Genomic DNA, 13,154 nt, shown 5'->3' with positions numbered 1-13,154 from the left:
GAGTCAGCACAGAGGGCATTGGGAGTATTCCTGAAGTTCTCCCACACCTAACAACCACTTCCCTACACAGAGAAGGGACTACAAACCACACAGACACTTCTCAAATTCAGTGTATTCCCAATTCAACTTCCCCTTAGTCAAATTTTGACCGATGGCCAATCCGGTATAGTGACACAAGAGAAATGGTGACAGAGTCCATCAGAAGAAAAAGAGAAAACAGTCTTAGCTGGTCTTATGGTTAATTTTACGCAAACATATGGTTAATTTTACACAAACATTGCTCAGGTTTCCTCCCTAGCCTTGAAAGAAGACTGCAAATGAGGAGCCCTGAAGCTTAACAATGATGATTAAGTTCATCTCTGCTAGTTATTTTTACCAACCACAGACTTTCTGGTTTCTCCAAAAAACATACTTATCATAAGTTAATCTCTCTTCAAGCTTGATCAGTGAAACTGAGACTAGAATGTCATAACTAAACCTGAGGAGCTTCCCTCAAGGTGCTCTAAGCTAAAATAAAAAACCTATATTCAGAATTAGTGGGGGCAATTATAAAACACACTTTAGTAATCTTAAATAGAAAATTCCAATTCGGGAGCAGATAAAGTTATGTAATTATTATGTTGGAAAGACATATTCTTGGCCAAAGTGGAATAAATCCTAGCACTCTATGCTGTTTCTGACTAGTTCCTTCACAAAGTACTTTAAGGCTTTTACATGAGAGAAACAACCTTCCATGTTGTTTAGGCCACTGTAACTGGGCTCTGTCTATTGCTTGCAGCCCAAACTAACCTTAACTGCACGAGGGTAGTATCAGGATTACTTGGGGAGCTTTGCTGAATTATGTCCTCCATTCTGCCATCCTCCAACAAAGGGAGGGGGAGCTCTAAGGCCTGCTGCCAGGGAAGAGGAGTAAGAAGAGAAACACCACTTGGTGCAGTGAAACACACCACCCTAAAATTTAGTGGATTAAAAGGACAACAATTTATTATAATTTTTCATGATTCGGCAGGATACATCAGCTCGGCTGGACAAGTCAGTTTCACCTGATGTCAGCTAGGATTTCCAGTGTGGGGAGGCAGGCTGGGCTCACCATGTGGTCTGTCACTATGTAGTAGTCTGGCCTGAGCTCTTTTACATGGTAGCTGGAGCCCAAGACAGTGAAAGAAGACTCTCATAAAGTCCAGGCCTAAAATTAGAACTTCTAGAACAGTGGACAGGTTAAAGTAAGTCACCAGGCCAGACAGATTGTACAGGAGGAAAAAGAGACTTTGCCTCTTGATGGAAGAAGTGGTCTGTAGGTACAGGATGGAAAATGTGTTGGCAGCTGTCTTAGTAGACAGTCTACATGCCTAGAGAAGTAAAATGATTGCTGAAAGGACAAAAAAGTAGTAACGAAGTGGAATCCAGGTTTTGTCCTTTTGGTACTAAGAACTCCAGGCTGTATCTGTCAGACTCCCATTCCTCTCCCTCCAGTCGCTCAATCACTTGCCCCTGTAGAAAACTGAGAGTGATGGGAAAAGGGATGCCATCTCCTCTCTTAGACTGGGCCAGCCAGGGTGGAGCAAACCATGGCAGTGACATTCCAGGGTCTAGCCTTTAACAGTGCAGGCCTCCAAATTGAATGAGAAGTGTCAGAAGCACTGCACAATAAAAGAGCAAATGTTACTTAATATAGTTTTATTATGTGGAGTGTGTTGTGTCTGTGTGTATGTGGTTTAGATATGTGATATATTTTCTACTGTGGCTCATAGTCAAAAAGTTTGAAAGTCACTTGGTTAGAACATAGCAGGTGCCCAATGTGTGTATTCAACAATATTTCCATCATCTGTTAGGGTCCCTTCTGGGACTCACTGACAGATTTCTGCTCTTTGTCTTCCGTTTTCTATGGGAACTACTCTCCTTCTGTTCATATTACTTCTGGTATCATATTGTGATCAATTAATTATGCTATCATCTTCTTTTACATTGTCATTCATGTCCCTGACTGTCTTAAAGAAAGCTCAGCTTTTCACAAGGTCTTATCACTTCTTGCTTTGCTTTTTTTTCCCCCCCGCCCCGGTCATTTTTAGAGAATCTCCAAGTGGCTAGTTTCACTCATTATTTGGAATGTGAAAAACACCTGTGATTTTCCCCTGACCAGCACTGCTTCTGTTATCTGGCAATAGCCCCCTAACTCTTATTTAGGAGAACTATCCTTTTCTACTCTGTCGTTCTGGTAGGCTGTCCTGGAGAGTGGGCGTGTGACTCAGGCTATCTAAAATTTTCCATGATATTCAGCATGTGGCCCTTAGTTTTAAAAACCACAAGAACCTGGAGCCATTTTTCCTTCTGCATGTAAGACCTTCTTTGTGAAATGAAGCTAGACCCAGATGCAAGCAGAGAGCTGGAGAGCCACAGCTCTGGCAACATAGGGGGAGCCTCAAGTTCCAGCCATCCTACTATGTTGACTTCAGTTCTCACATCAGCATTCTGTTATCATTGCTCGAATTTAAGAAAAGGGGTTGGTCTCACTTATAAGCAAAGCGCTCTTCGGCAACAGGTGCTAGTGATATGCTCATAGTAGACACCAGGCTGCCAAATGAGAAGGACTGCTAAGGAAGGTGGAGTGGGCTTAAAGAGGATAGAAGCCAGATTCAGTACCAGGTGAATCTAATCATGTACACTCTGCAAGTGGGAAGGAAGTGTGTAAACTGGGAATGATGACAGCAAAAAAAATAGCACTAAATGAAAAAAGACCATGTATGGGAGGTCTCCCTGTAGGGCCAATAATTGAACTAATTGAATTAAAAAATTAAAAAATCTTTCAGATTTAGTATGCTTTGTTTAGGGGAGGAAATTATTATATAAAATGACTGCATAAAAATAAAGACTCCTACAAGTATAGCAATTAGTCTCTTGTTTTTTCATTTTAATTACTTTAAAAAGACAAGAAACACAAAAATTATGGGAACAGAAAAGAATATTTTCACATTAGGTTTGAATGAGTTATTTTAGAATGGCAGAAGGTAAAATGAGACACAGCTGATCACCCAAGTGTCTGATGCTTTAATGTTCCTATATGATGGTCTTCCTGTAGGCTTTGTTTCCTGGGTAGAAGATCCCTGGAAGTATACACTTTTTTGAAGATACTAAAAAGTAAATTACTGTGATTAAAAAAAAAGCTCAATATGGCTCACAGAATATGATAAATTAATACTTAATTAAGAATCTAATGAAGCCTACCCCGTTTCTAATACACTAAAGAATTACACCTAGGAGTGAAATGCAGAGAGCTTCCAATACACTGTGTAGCATGAACAGCTGACTGAGAAGCTATTAGTTGTATAAGACAGTAAGAAGAATTACCTCCACATACCTTCTCTTAACAAAACAGTACAAAACTTATGTCATTCTAAATGACCAGTTTAAAAAGAAGATTCACTGCTTTCTTTCATCGGTTTTCCTTCTCTGACAATCTTTATAGAGCCTCAAGCATCTCTGATCTCCATTTTCTCAGTTTTTACCTTATTTCTGGGCTCCCTATGTATCAGATGGCTTTTATAAGATTTCTGCCAAAGCATTCTCATGTTTATGTGGCTTACCTGCTTCCATAAGAGTCCTTAAAAATCACACCCGCTACTAGAATTATCCGTGTCCTAACTTACATTGTTTTTAGTAACTACCACTGGCCCTATTCCATTTCTATTCACCATTGGTCAATTTCAGTAATTATTTCTGAATTTTGGGTACATTAATAATTAAGGAATTATCCCCAAACTTCCAGAATGTCAAATCTAAAGGATATGCTCTAGTGTTCATTTGACCTGACCTTTCTCTGAGACTTTCTTCCCCTTGGCTTTCCATACAATGCTGTCTACTGGTTTTCCTACTTCTTCAGATTTTACTTCCTTTTCTGTTCTCTAGAGCTTCCTGAATTGTCACAGTCACAGTGCTGTTCAACGGTGAAATTATCCATCTGATTGTTTCACCTGTGCTTCAAACAATCTCAGCATGTCCAAAAGGAGCCTTTTGGAATTAAGCTTCCTGTATTGGATAACTGCTTCTACCAACCAAGCTAGAACATTTGAGTCCTTTACTCTCCATTTCCCCAAGAGTTAATAAGATATCTCCATGGCTATGACCCTAGTTCAAACTCTTATCATCCATAAATTAACTTTTTAAGTTGCCTCTGAGCCTCTATTCTTCCCCATATCACCTTCTCCCATACCTCATCTTCTCTTCTCACTACCAAGCTCTATGATTTCCTGAAAATGCAAATATGATGGTTTGACACTCTTACTTTAAATCCATCAGTGCCTTTCAATATCTGCAGGAGTGCTTCTCACACATTAATGTGACTCTGAATCACCTGGGAATCTTGTTAAAATGTGCTTCTAGACTGCAGTGAAGTCTAGCAAGGTTCATGTGATGCTGCTGGTCCTTGGACCACATTTTGAGTAGTAAGGGTTTATAGGTTAATTTCCAAATCTTATAGTATAGAATACCCAGGCCCATTACAATCTAGTACATTACCCAGAATACATCTGTGATACCTCTATCATGTGTGACCTTTATTCCACCTCAATCCCTTGCACATACTATTGCTTCTGACTGATGCTCTCTCCCCCCAGCTTTCTTCCCCAGGAAACTTGTTTCTATTGATTAATTAGTTGGTTGATCATTCATTCATTCATCTATGACTGATCTTAAGAATGACTTCCTCTAACAAGACCTTTCTGGCAGACTCTCCAAGGTAGAATAGGTAAGTGTCCTTCCACCGTCTTAGTAGCACTTTCATTCTGGACATTTTTCAAGTATATCATCTGACATAGACAACAATGGAGCTGCTTACACATATTTTTTCCCTACCCTTAGCCTGCAGCCAGTCTGCTGTTCCATGAGGGCAAGCTCTGCCTTACTCTCTTTGTTTCCTGCAGGCCCAGTACAATGCCTGGCTTGAAGTGAGCTTTCAGATATTTGTTGAACTTCATGCTTCCCTTATGAAACACTTCTCACCAGCTTTTCAGGCAAGGGGTCTGAATAGGTCAGGAGATTGAATTCATTGACCTTCACAATTTCCTCTCGCCACATTTCTTATATCTTTTGTCATTCAGGAAAATAGGCACCAGCTGTAGATTTAGCCATATTCGCAAGATAAAAATCAAATAAAGTTTCCCTAATAACAGAGAAATAGGTGTTTTACAAGCTCTTACTATGAAATGGTTCAATAATATCACATTTGTTTTACATTTCCTAACAATTCACCTTTGGGTCTTTACCATGGTGATCATTTTTTCTTAATAAAAACCTCACTAAAATTTTCATGGTGCCAGTGGTAAGAGAACAGAACTATATTAAGAGCCTTATGAAAAATATATTATACATCTCTCTCTAGAAATCGTCTTTTAATAATTTCATTGGATCGTCAATTGCTTATCTTCATTCTAGCTTTATAGCTCCTTTTTCTTTTATCATTAGAAGTAGCTAATAAAAAGGTAGCTTAAAATACATTTGGGTGTTTGACCAGGTTTGAACATAATTCCCTACACCAGGAACAATGGGAAGTAATGTTTATGTAAGAGAAGATCAACCTCCTCTTTTTGTGAGCCCAGAGTAGATATTATCACATGAAGAACAATCTCTCTTAACACAGTTAAGCCATTAGGTACAGTTTCATCTTCTGACATTTTCAGCAACACAATCCAACATCTTGCTAATCATGGAAACTGCTCAGCCATTTTACACATCTCTATGCTTTTGCATATGCTCTTTGCTCTGCTTAAAATTCGCTTTCTCACCCATCTGTCTAACTCTTCCTGATTTGTCAGACTTAAATAAATATCAGCTGCTTAGGGTATGTGAACTGATTGCCTCAGCTGAGCTAGCCTCTTCCTGAGTTACCTCTAGTTAGCCTTTGGCACTGCTGGAAAATCTGATTTATTTGCATGATCCCCAATCCCATCCCATCAGAGGCAGGGATTTTATATCTCCTGTGCCTGGTTGAGTGTTGGCTTATATAATGCTTGTGGTAAGTGGAATATAATGCCCTTGCCCTCCTCCCCTGACCCCTACCCCCAGAGAGGTCACATTCCAGTTTTTGGCACTTGTGAATGCATTGCCTTACATATGCAAAAGTGACTTTGCAGAAGGAGTTAAGGATCTTGAGATGGGGTGTTTATTCTGGACTACTATGTGGGTGGTCCCAATGTAATCACAGGGGTCCCTTTCAGTGAGAGGCAGGAATGTCAGAGTCAGAGTGATGCACCCTTGAGCCAAGGTTTGTAGGCAGCCTCTAGAAGCTAGGAAAGGCAAGGAAACAGATTTTCTCCTCTAGCCAACAGAAAGGAAAGCATCCCTACAGACACTGATTTTAGTCTGTGAGATTCATTTTAGACTTCCGACCTCCTAAACTCCAAGATATATTTTCATTGTGTTAAGCCACTAAGTTTGGGTACAGAAAACCAATAGTGCTCCATTAATGTTCTCTTGCAGAACACATGAATAGAAAAGTCCCGCCGGGCTCATCTTCTCTGTCTTTATATTCTATCTCCCTGAGCAGCATGGGAAGCCCAGGTGAAGGTTCTCAGACCTGACCAAGGAAAGCACTTTTCACACCCCCAGGGCTTCCGTCCCCAGCGTTCTGCTGGCCCAGCTAGCACAGCCATGTGCTCCACACAGCTGCGTGCTCCACACAATTGCACTCCAACAAATGCAAAGTCATGTTTAGGTGCATATTTTCTATTGATAACCAATGCAAAATCCTGTGATAGATGCTATAGGAAATTTTATGTGGTCTATGATTTCCTTTAAAAATCTCTAGAACTCTCCGAGAACGAGGACTGCAACATGTGAACTGGAGCATAATGCCTCTGGCCATGGGCTCCTGCCCCCCATCACATCTCCCCCTCCTTGTTCCCCCTAACAAGAGGAGAAGAATACATCTCCTTCCAGAATCTGGGTTTCCTGACCCAGTTAAGTAACTTTCTGAAATACTGCAGCTTCTTCTTCCCCAGACCTTCATTCTAATTCAACATAAGTAAATCTCATATACTATAATGGACTTTTTTAAGGGGTAGATTTTATTTTCACAGCTGTCTTCACAGGTCTTTTTATTTGCCATTATGAAGGTTAAAATGCAACACAAAGCCCACCCTGTAACTTGTACTCAGCGGAGCGGCCTCTAGGTGTCACTACCATCCAAGTCCTGTATCAAAGGGCACTTGGCTGTAAACATATTGTGCCTCGCATTATTTTTTCAAAATTATACAGCAAACATATATATTTAATCACAGAACCTCGACATTTTCCTCTGTTCCATTCTAACTCAAGTTTTTTGGGTGCAAAATTCTAACTAAATGAGAGTAAATGATATACGGACTGCTTTTAAATTTTATTCTTTAGTTCTATTTCCATGTCAACACTAGAACATCCTGGATTTTGCTTGACTATCAGGAGTATTTGTTAAAGGTGCACCCAGTTCCATAGACACACAAATACTTGGCTTTTTTATATAGCACTTTTTTTGCAGTATTTTCCCTTCCACTAGATTTGCATGCATTTTTGGAATCAACTTTGAGTTGATTTGGGTTTTTGAAAGCAAGTGGAAAGCAGCAAACATTAAAGGACAGATGCATTTAGAGTTCTGGAAATACCCTGAAACTTCACTAGTCACTAACACTTGGTCCCTTCCCATTCTAAAATTTCAATTTATAAATGTAAATGTATGGTATTTTGAATCTGAAATGAGCGCTGGGTGGGAGAATTTAGAAGAGTTTGGAAAGGATGAAAACCTGCCCTCCAGTACCCCCTCTTCTGATTTCATGAGAATGTTTCTACACATTGCTAAATTTGGAAGACTTGCCTGTCTTGATATGAAAACATGCGACAAGCTTTTATAAAAACTGTCAGTTCCATTTTCCTCTTTATGCTAGAATTGCTTCCTTTGTTCATGTGTCCTTATTTATGCCATGGCACTGCATGATATTCTTTCTGTTACACTAATTTGTAATTACTGCATTTTACTTCTGATGGATGTTGTAGTCACATTTCATCCTAGGCTGAGACCTGAATAACTGGGTTGCATCACTCACTCTCTCTCTGAGACAAGAGTCTCACTCTGATCAGGCTGGAGTGCAGTGGTGTGATCATGACTCACTGCAGCCTTGTCCTCCAAGGCTCAAGTGACCCTTCCATCTCAGCCTCTGAGTAGCTGGGACTACAGTCATGTACCACCACACATGGCTAATTTTTCTGATTTTTATAGAGATGGGGTTTCATCTTGATGCCAGGCTGGTCTCGAACTGGACTCAAGCAATCCACCCACCTTGGCCTCCCAAAGTGCTGTGATTACAGCATAAGCCACATAACTGAGACTTAGTAGAACTAAAAATTAAGACTAATGTCCCCTAAGATATATATGTACATAGGTACTAGCACATATATAAACACACATACACATACATAAATATCTAAAAATGAATGTTTTCCAAATCTTACGTTTAATATTATGCAGTCATTTTCTGACAGCTTTGAATATAACCAGTTATTGTTAGGCAAAGAACTTTGACTATAATCAAGGTTATTGTAAGACAAGAGAACATGCTGTTTTTATCATCCACCCACTTGCTCTACCCAAGAAAAATACTGAACAGCAGTTGGCGCATATTAAGGGCTATATCTAGTAACTGCTAAACTGTCAGACTTCTGTCAGGAAAGCAATTCATGTTGATTTCTGACTTTAGAGCTGAAATTAATAAGGAGCCCATGAAGGCCAGAGTTTTTCTCATGGAAACAACCCAAAGGTTATATTAATGACTGAATGGACCGTGCTAGTTAAGGATTAAAAAATTTGTGTGAATAGGCCAGGCGTGGTGGCTCATGCCTATAAATCCCAGTACTTTGGGAGGCCAAGGCTGACGGATCACAAGATCAGGACCAGCCTGGCCAACATGGTGAAACCCCATCTCTACTCAAAATACAAAAATCAGCTGGGGGTGGTGGCGGATGCCTGTAATCTCAGGAAGCTGAGGCATTTGAATCTGGGAGGCGGAGACTGCAGTGAGCTGAGACTGTGCCATTGCACTCAGCCTGGGCAAAAGAGTGAGACTCCATCTCAAAAAAAAAATGTGTATGAACATAAAAGAACATTAATCAAATTGAAATAAGTGGGCAGTTACATAATAAAAATAAATAGTCTCATGATTTGGTCTGCTTTCATTGTAAGCCAGCAGTAACTCTTCCTTTTGGCTGTTGGAGAAATCAGAATGTTCAGTTAACTAACACTTCTGTAAAATAATAAATAGTCCCAGATCTCCCTATATGTCCCTAGCCTCTATATTAATGCCTAACAAATTCTGAGGTTATGGTGTGAGGTTAATTAGCTCCTGGAACTAACACCAGTGTTAAGCACTGATTTGTAGACATCTACAAAATCCATAGCATACAGCCTATGAATTCAATGGGTCCAGAGGCCTCCAGTGCAGCCTCCTAGCCAACACAGATTCTTTTCTCCTGTTCGGTTTGACCATATCACAATGATGTAAACACTGCCTAATAAGCTCCTAATATGACATAGCCACCCTGGAAGTTACTTTTTTTTTTTTTTTTTTTTTTTTTTTTGACGGAGTATCGCTCTTGTTACCCAGGCTGGAGTGCAATGGTGTGATCTCGGCTCACCGAACCTCCGCCTCCTGGGTTCAGGCAATTCTCCTGCCTCAGCCTCCTGAGTAGCTGGGATTACAGGCATGCGCCACCATGCCCAGCTAACTTTTTGTATTTTTTTTTTATAGTAGAGATGGGGTTTCATCATGTTGACCAGGATGGTCTCGATCTCTTGACCTTGTGACCCACCTGTCTCGGCCTCTCAAAGTGTTGGGATTACAGGCGTGAGCCACCATACCCGGCCTGGAAGTTACTTTTATATTCATTCCCAACAAAGTTCAGAATGGCAGGGGTACTGTGAATACCTTTTTGCTACTCTTGACTTGATAAATATATCTTGATAGTATGCAAAACTCTATCAATGAGAAAATCAGCAGAAACGAGGTGCTTACCAAAGGCTCAAGCATCAAGCCAGAGGAGCACTGGTAAGAAATGGCTTGTCCTAGACAAACCCTCTTTTGAAACCAATTACTTTCTCAGTAAAGTAAAAAATTACTTTTTCTTTCACTTCAACCTTGCTTAAAGTTAATAAAGAGAAGACGCCTGGCAGGATCATCTACCCATCTATCACCACCCACTTAATCACTAGGCACTATGGATGGAAAGTCTGGGAATGCACAGAATCACTGGATTTAATTGGATCTGGCACCTCCCATTTCCTAATCACCTTCTTCTTTGTCTTCCATTATAAGTACGACCTTTTAGAGTGACTAAATAGGTCAGAAGCTACAGACAATTTTTTTCAATTTCCTATTTGGCACAGGAGTAAATTAAAGACAAAAAGAAAGCCAATAGCTGTGTCCTTTAACCATCGGGCACCTTGTATTTATTGTTTTGAAATCAAAGAGAAATTCTAGGGCTGGGCTAAGATCAAAGCTCTAAAAATAGATTAGTGTATGTAACCAGAATAACTGATTACATAATTATAAGCATTAAGTATGTACTTCAGCACAACGCTTTTTCCTTGAAATTAAATTTCAGCAGCTTTATGGAACTAAGCATAGACCCACAAAGTAAGGATGACCAGAAGCCCATATTATATTCCCAACCTTGCATCCTCCTGTCAGTTATATCTCTTATGAGCCATTCATTAGCTTGGCTAAAAATTGAGTTGCTAGCTTCCCACAATGAAGTTTGTACTTTATAGCAAGGCATCAGAATTTCCTGTAATGCAGACTTTCACTTAAATTACCTACACTTCATGAAACACTGATAACCTTTTGCTGTTAATGAACATGACTAATTCCAGATGAGAAGTCACTAAGAAAATCCTTTTACAGAATCCTCTTATGACACGTGCCAGTTTCCATCTTAGCTACAAATTCATGCTTCAATACCTGTTCTGTGATCATGGACAGAAATCCTTTAAAATTTTCTCCTTCACAGTGAGCACAGTGTTAAGCCTTTGTGATGCAGCATTCTGAAGGGATATTGCAGGAGGGAGGAGACTCTTGCAGTGTCTGGTTGCTGCATGGCATGTCAGAAGTGTGAGTAGCTCTGCCCCAGGTCAGGGACCCAAATATGTGACTTTTCAGGAGTCTTGCAGCTCTGGTGTGGCCTGGAGATAACCTCGCACAGCCTTCTTTATGTGAATGTCATGTGCTCCAGCCCTCCTGTCTGCCCTGGTGCCCCTTCTCTCTGCAAGCCCAGCCACTGGCTAAGGCTCACCTGCCCCAGCCTGCACTCTAGAGGGTTGCTTCCTGCTTGCCCAGTAAGCTTCTTTGCCATCCAGTGGACTGCAAACACAACTTTACATGGAGTCTGAAGCCTAGCATCCCTTCCAAGTCTGTTCTTCCTTGGATAGTCTCCCTTACCCCTAACATAAAATACAGTTTTCTTATATCTGATAGTCACTCTTTTAACAGGGTTCAGCATTTTTTTTTTTTTTACATATACTTCTGTGTTTAAATCATGGTGTGACATTTATCTCCTAATTGGTCTTAGACCAACAAAACACATTTCAAACTTTCTAACTGGTAACTGTCAGCAGAAAAGATGACAGGAATCCAAGTTCTAGTGATACAAGAAAAAGCTAGTACATGGCCATATATTTATCAGATAGATTAAATGCATACTAATAAACCATGTACATCATTTGACTGTTGAGTCAGTTTTTATATGCAAATTTATTATAGACAATTTTTTAAAGGACATACAAGTAATTGCTCTCTTTGGGGACATAATTGATATGGCCTGGCTTTGTGTCCACACCCAAATCTCATCTTAAATTATAATTCCCACATGCTGGGGGAGGGAGCTTGTAGGAGATAACTAAATCCTGGGACTGGTTCCCCATGCTGTTCTACTGATAGTAAGTCTCACAAAATCTGATGGTTTTATAAGCATCTGGCATTTCCCCTGCTGGCACTTCTCTCTCCTGCTACCATGTGAAAAACATGTTTGCTTCCCCTTCTGCCATAATTTTAAGTTTCCTAAGGCCTCCCCAGCTATGCCAAACTGTGAGTCAATTAAACCTCTTTCCTTTATGTCTTCCTAGAAGCGTGGAAACAAATTAATACAAAAGCTGACCCAAATTAAATATTACAAAGTAAAAAACATCAAAGAAAGCAGCTCCTGAGATACTAAACATAAACATTTATGCTCACAGATAAGTTACAGAGTGCTACACTTTCTTCAACAATATAATGCAAACAAGTATAATACTCAGTATCAACATACTCCATAAAATTCTCTTAATAAAAGAGATAATGAATTTTTTATAACAACATACTTGGGTTTAAACTGGTAACTGGTGATTATGCCCTTACTGAAATAAGAGAAGGCTTATTTTCTCCTTTCTCAGATGTTCATCAGGTAAAAGACACAAGTCAAAGTATAAAGAAAAAAAAATGACTTGTTAGCACAGAATTCTTGGGCTTTGGCTGGACAGTTTATTTGTTAATACAAATGATACTACTTCAATCAGAAAAATATTCCTATTAAATATTCAATTATAAGGTATTGAAAAATATTAACAATAAAGGGCCATTTGCATCAGGAGACTAATAGTTTTCAGTTATGGTGAAAACATTGTACAAATTAGATCTTTATCAACACTTAAAATTCTACTTTCTAAAATGAGGCATTGCAGGGAGACAGCTGTCTTTTGAGGTCGACACCATCACCATGTAAACTCCTTTGTCATCAACTTGTCATTTTGCCTGCATCTATCTAATTCCAGCAGTATCTCTGCCCATCCTCACTGCAGATGTAACTGGTTACATGTTTTGGGGTTTAGGGAAAGTTGCCCCTAGAGTAGAGAACAGAGTCACTCCAGAATGTTTTCACTTGGAGGCAGCCTGGTGCCTTCAACAGGTCGATGATGGGGCAGGGCTTTCCTGCTGCTGTTGTTCAGAAACCATCCACAAGTCTGAATACTGGAGTAACTTAACCTACTAAATATGTAACTGCTAAAATTCTGTGTGCACAGCCCCCTTATGACTAGGATAGAAAAATATTAGTACTGAGTTCCTCATCCATGATTAGGATACAGCATAATACGCAATTACTAGGTA

This window comes from Callithrix jacchus, chromosome 4 (genome assembly GCF_049354715.1).
Source record: "Callithrix jacchus isolate 240 chromosome 4, calJac240_pri, whole genome shotgun sequence".
NCBI classification, from domain to species: domain Eukaryota; kingdom Metazoa; phylum Chordata; class Mammalia; order Primates; family Cebidae; genus Callithrix; species Callithrix jacchus.
Note: the sequence above shows the minus strand (reverse complement) of the source record.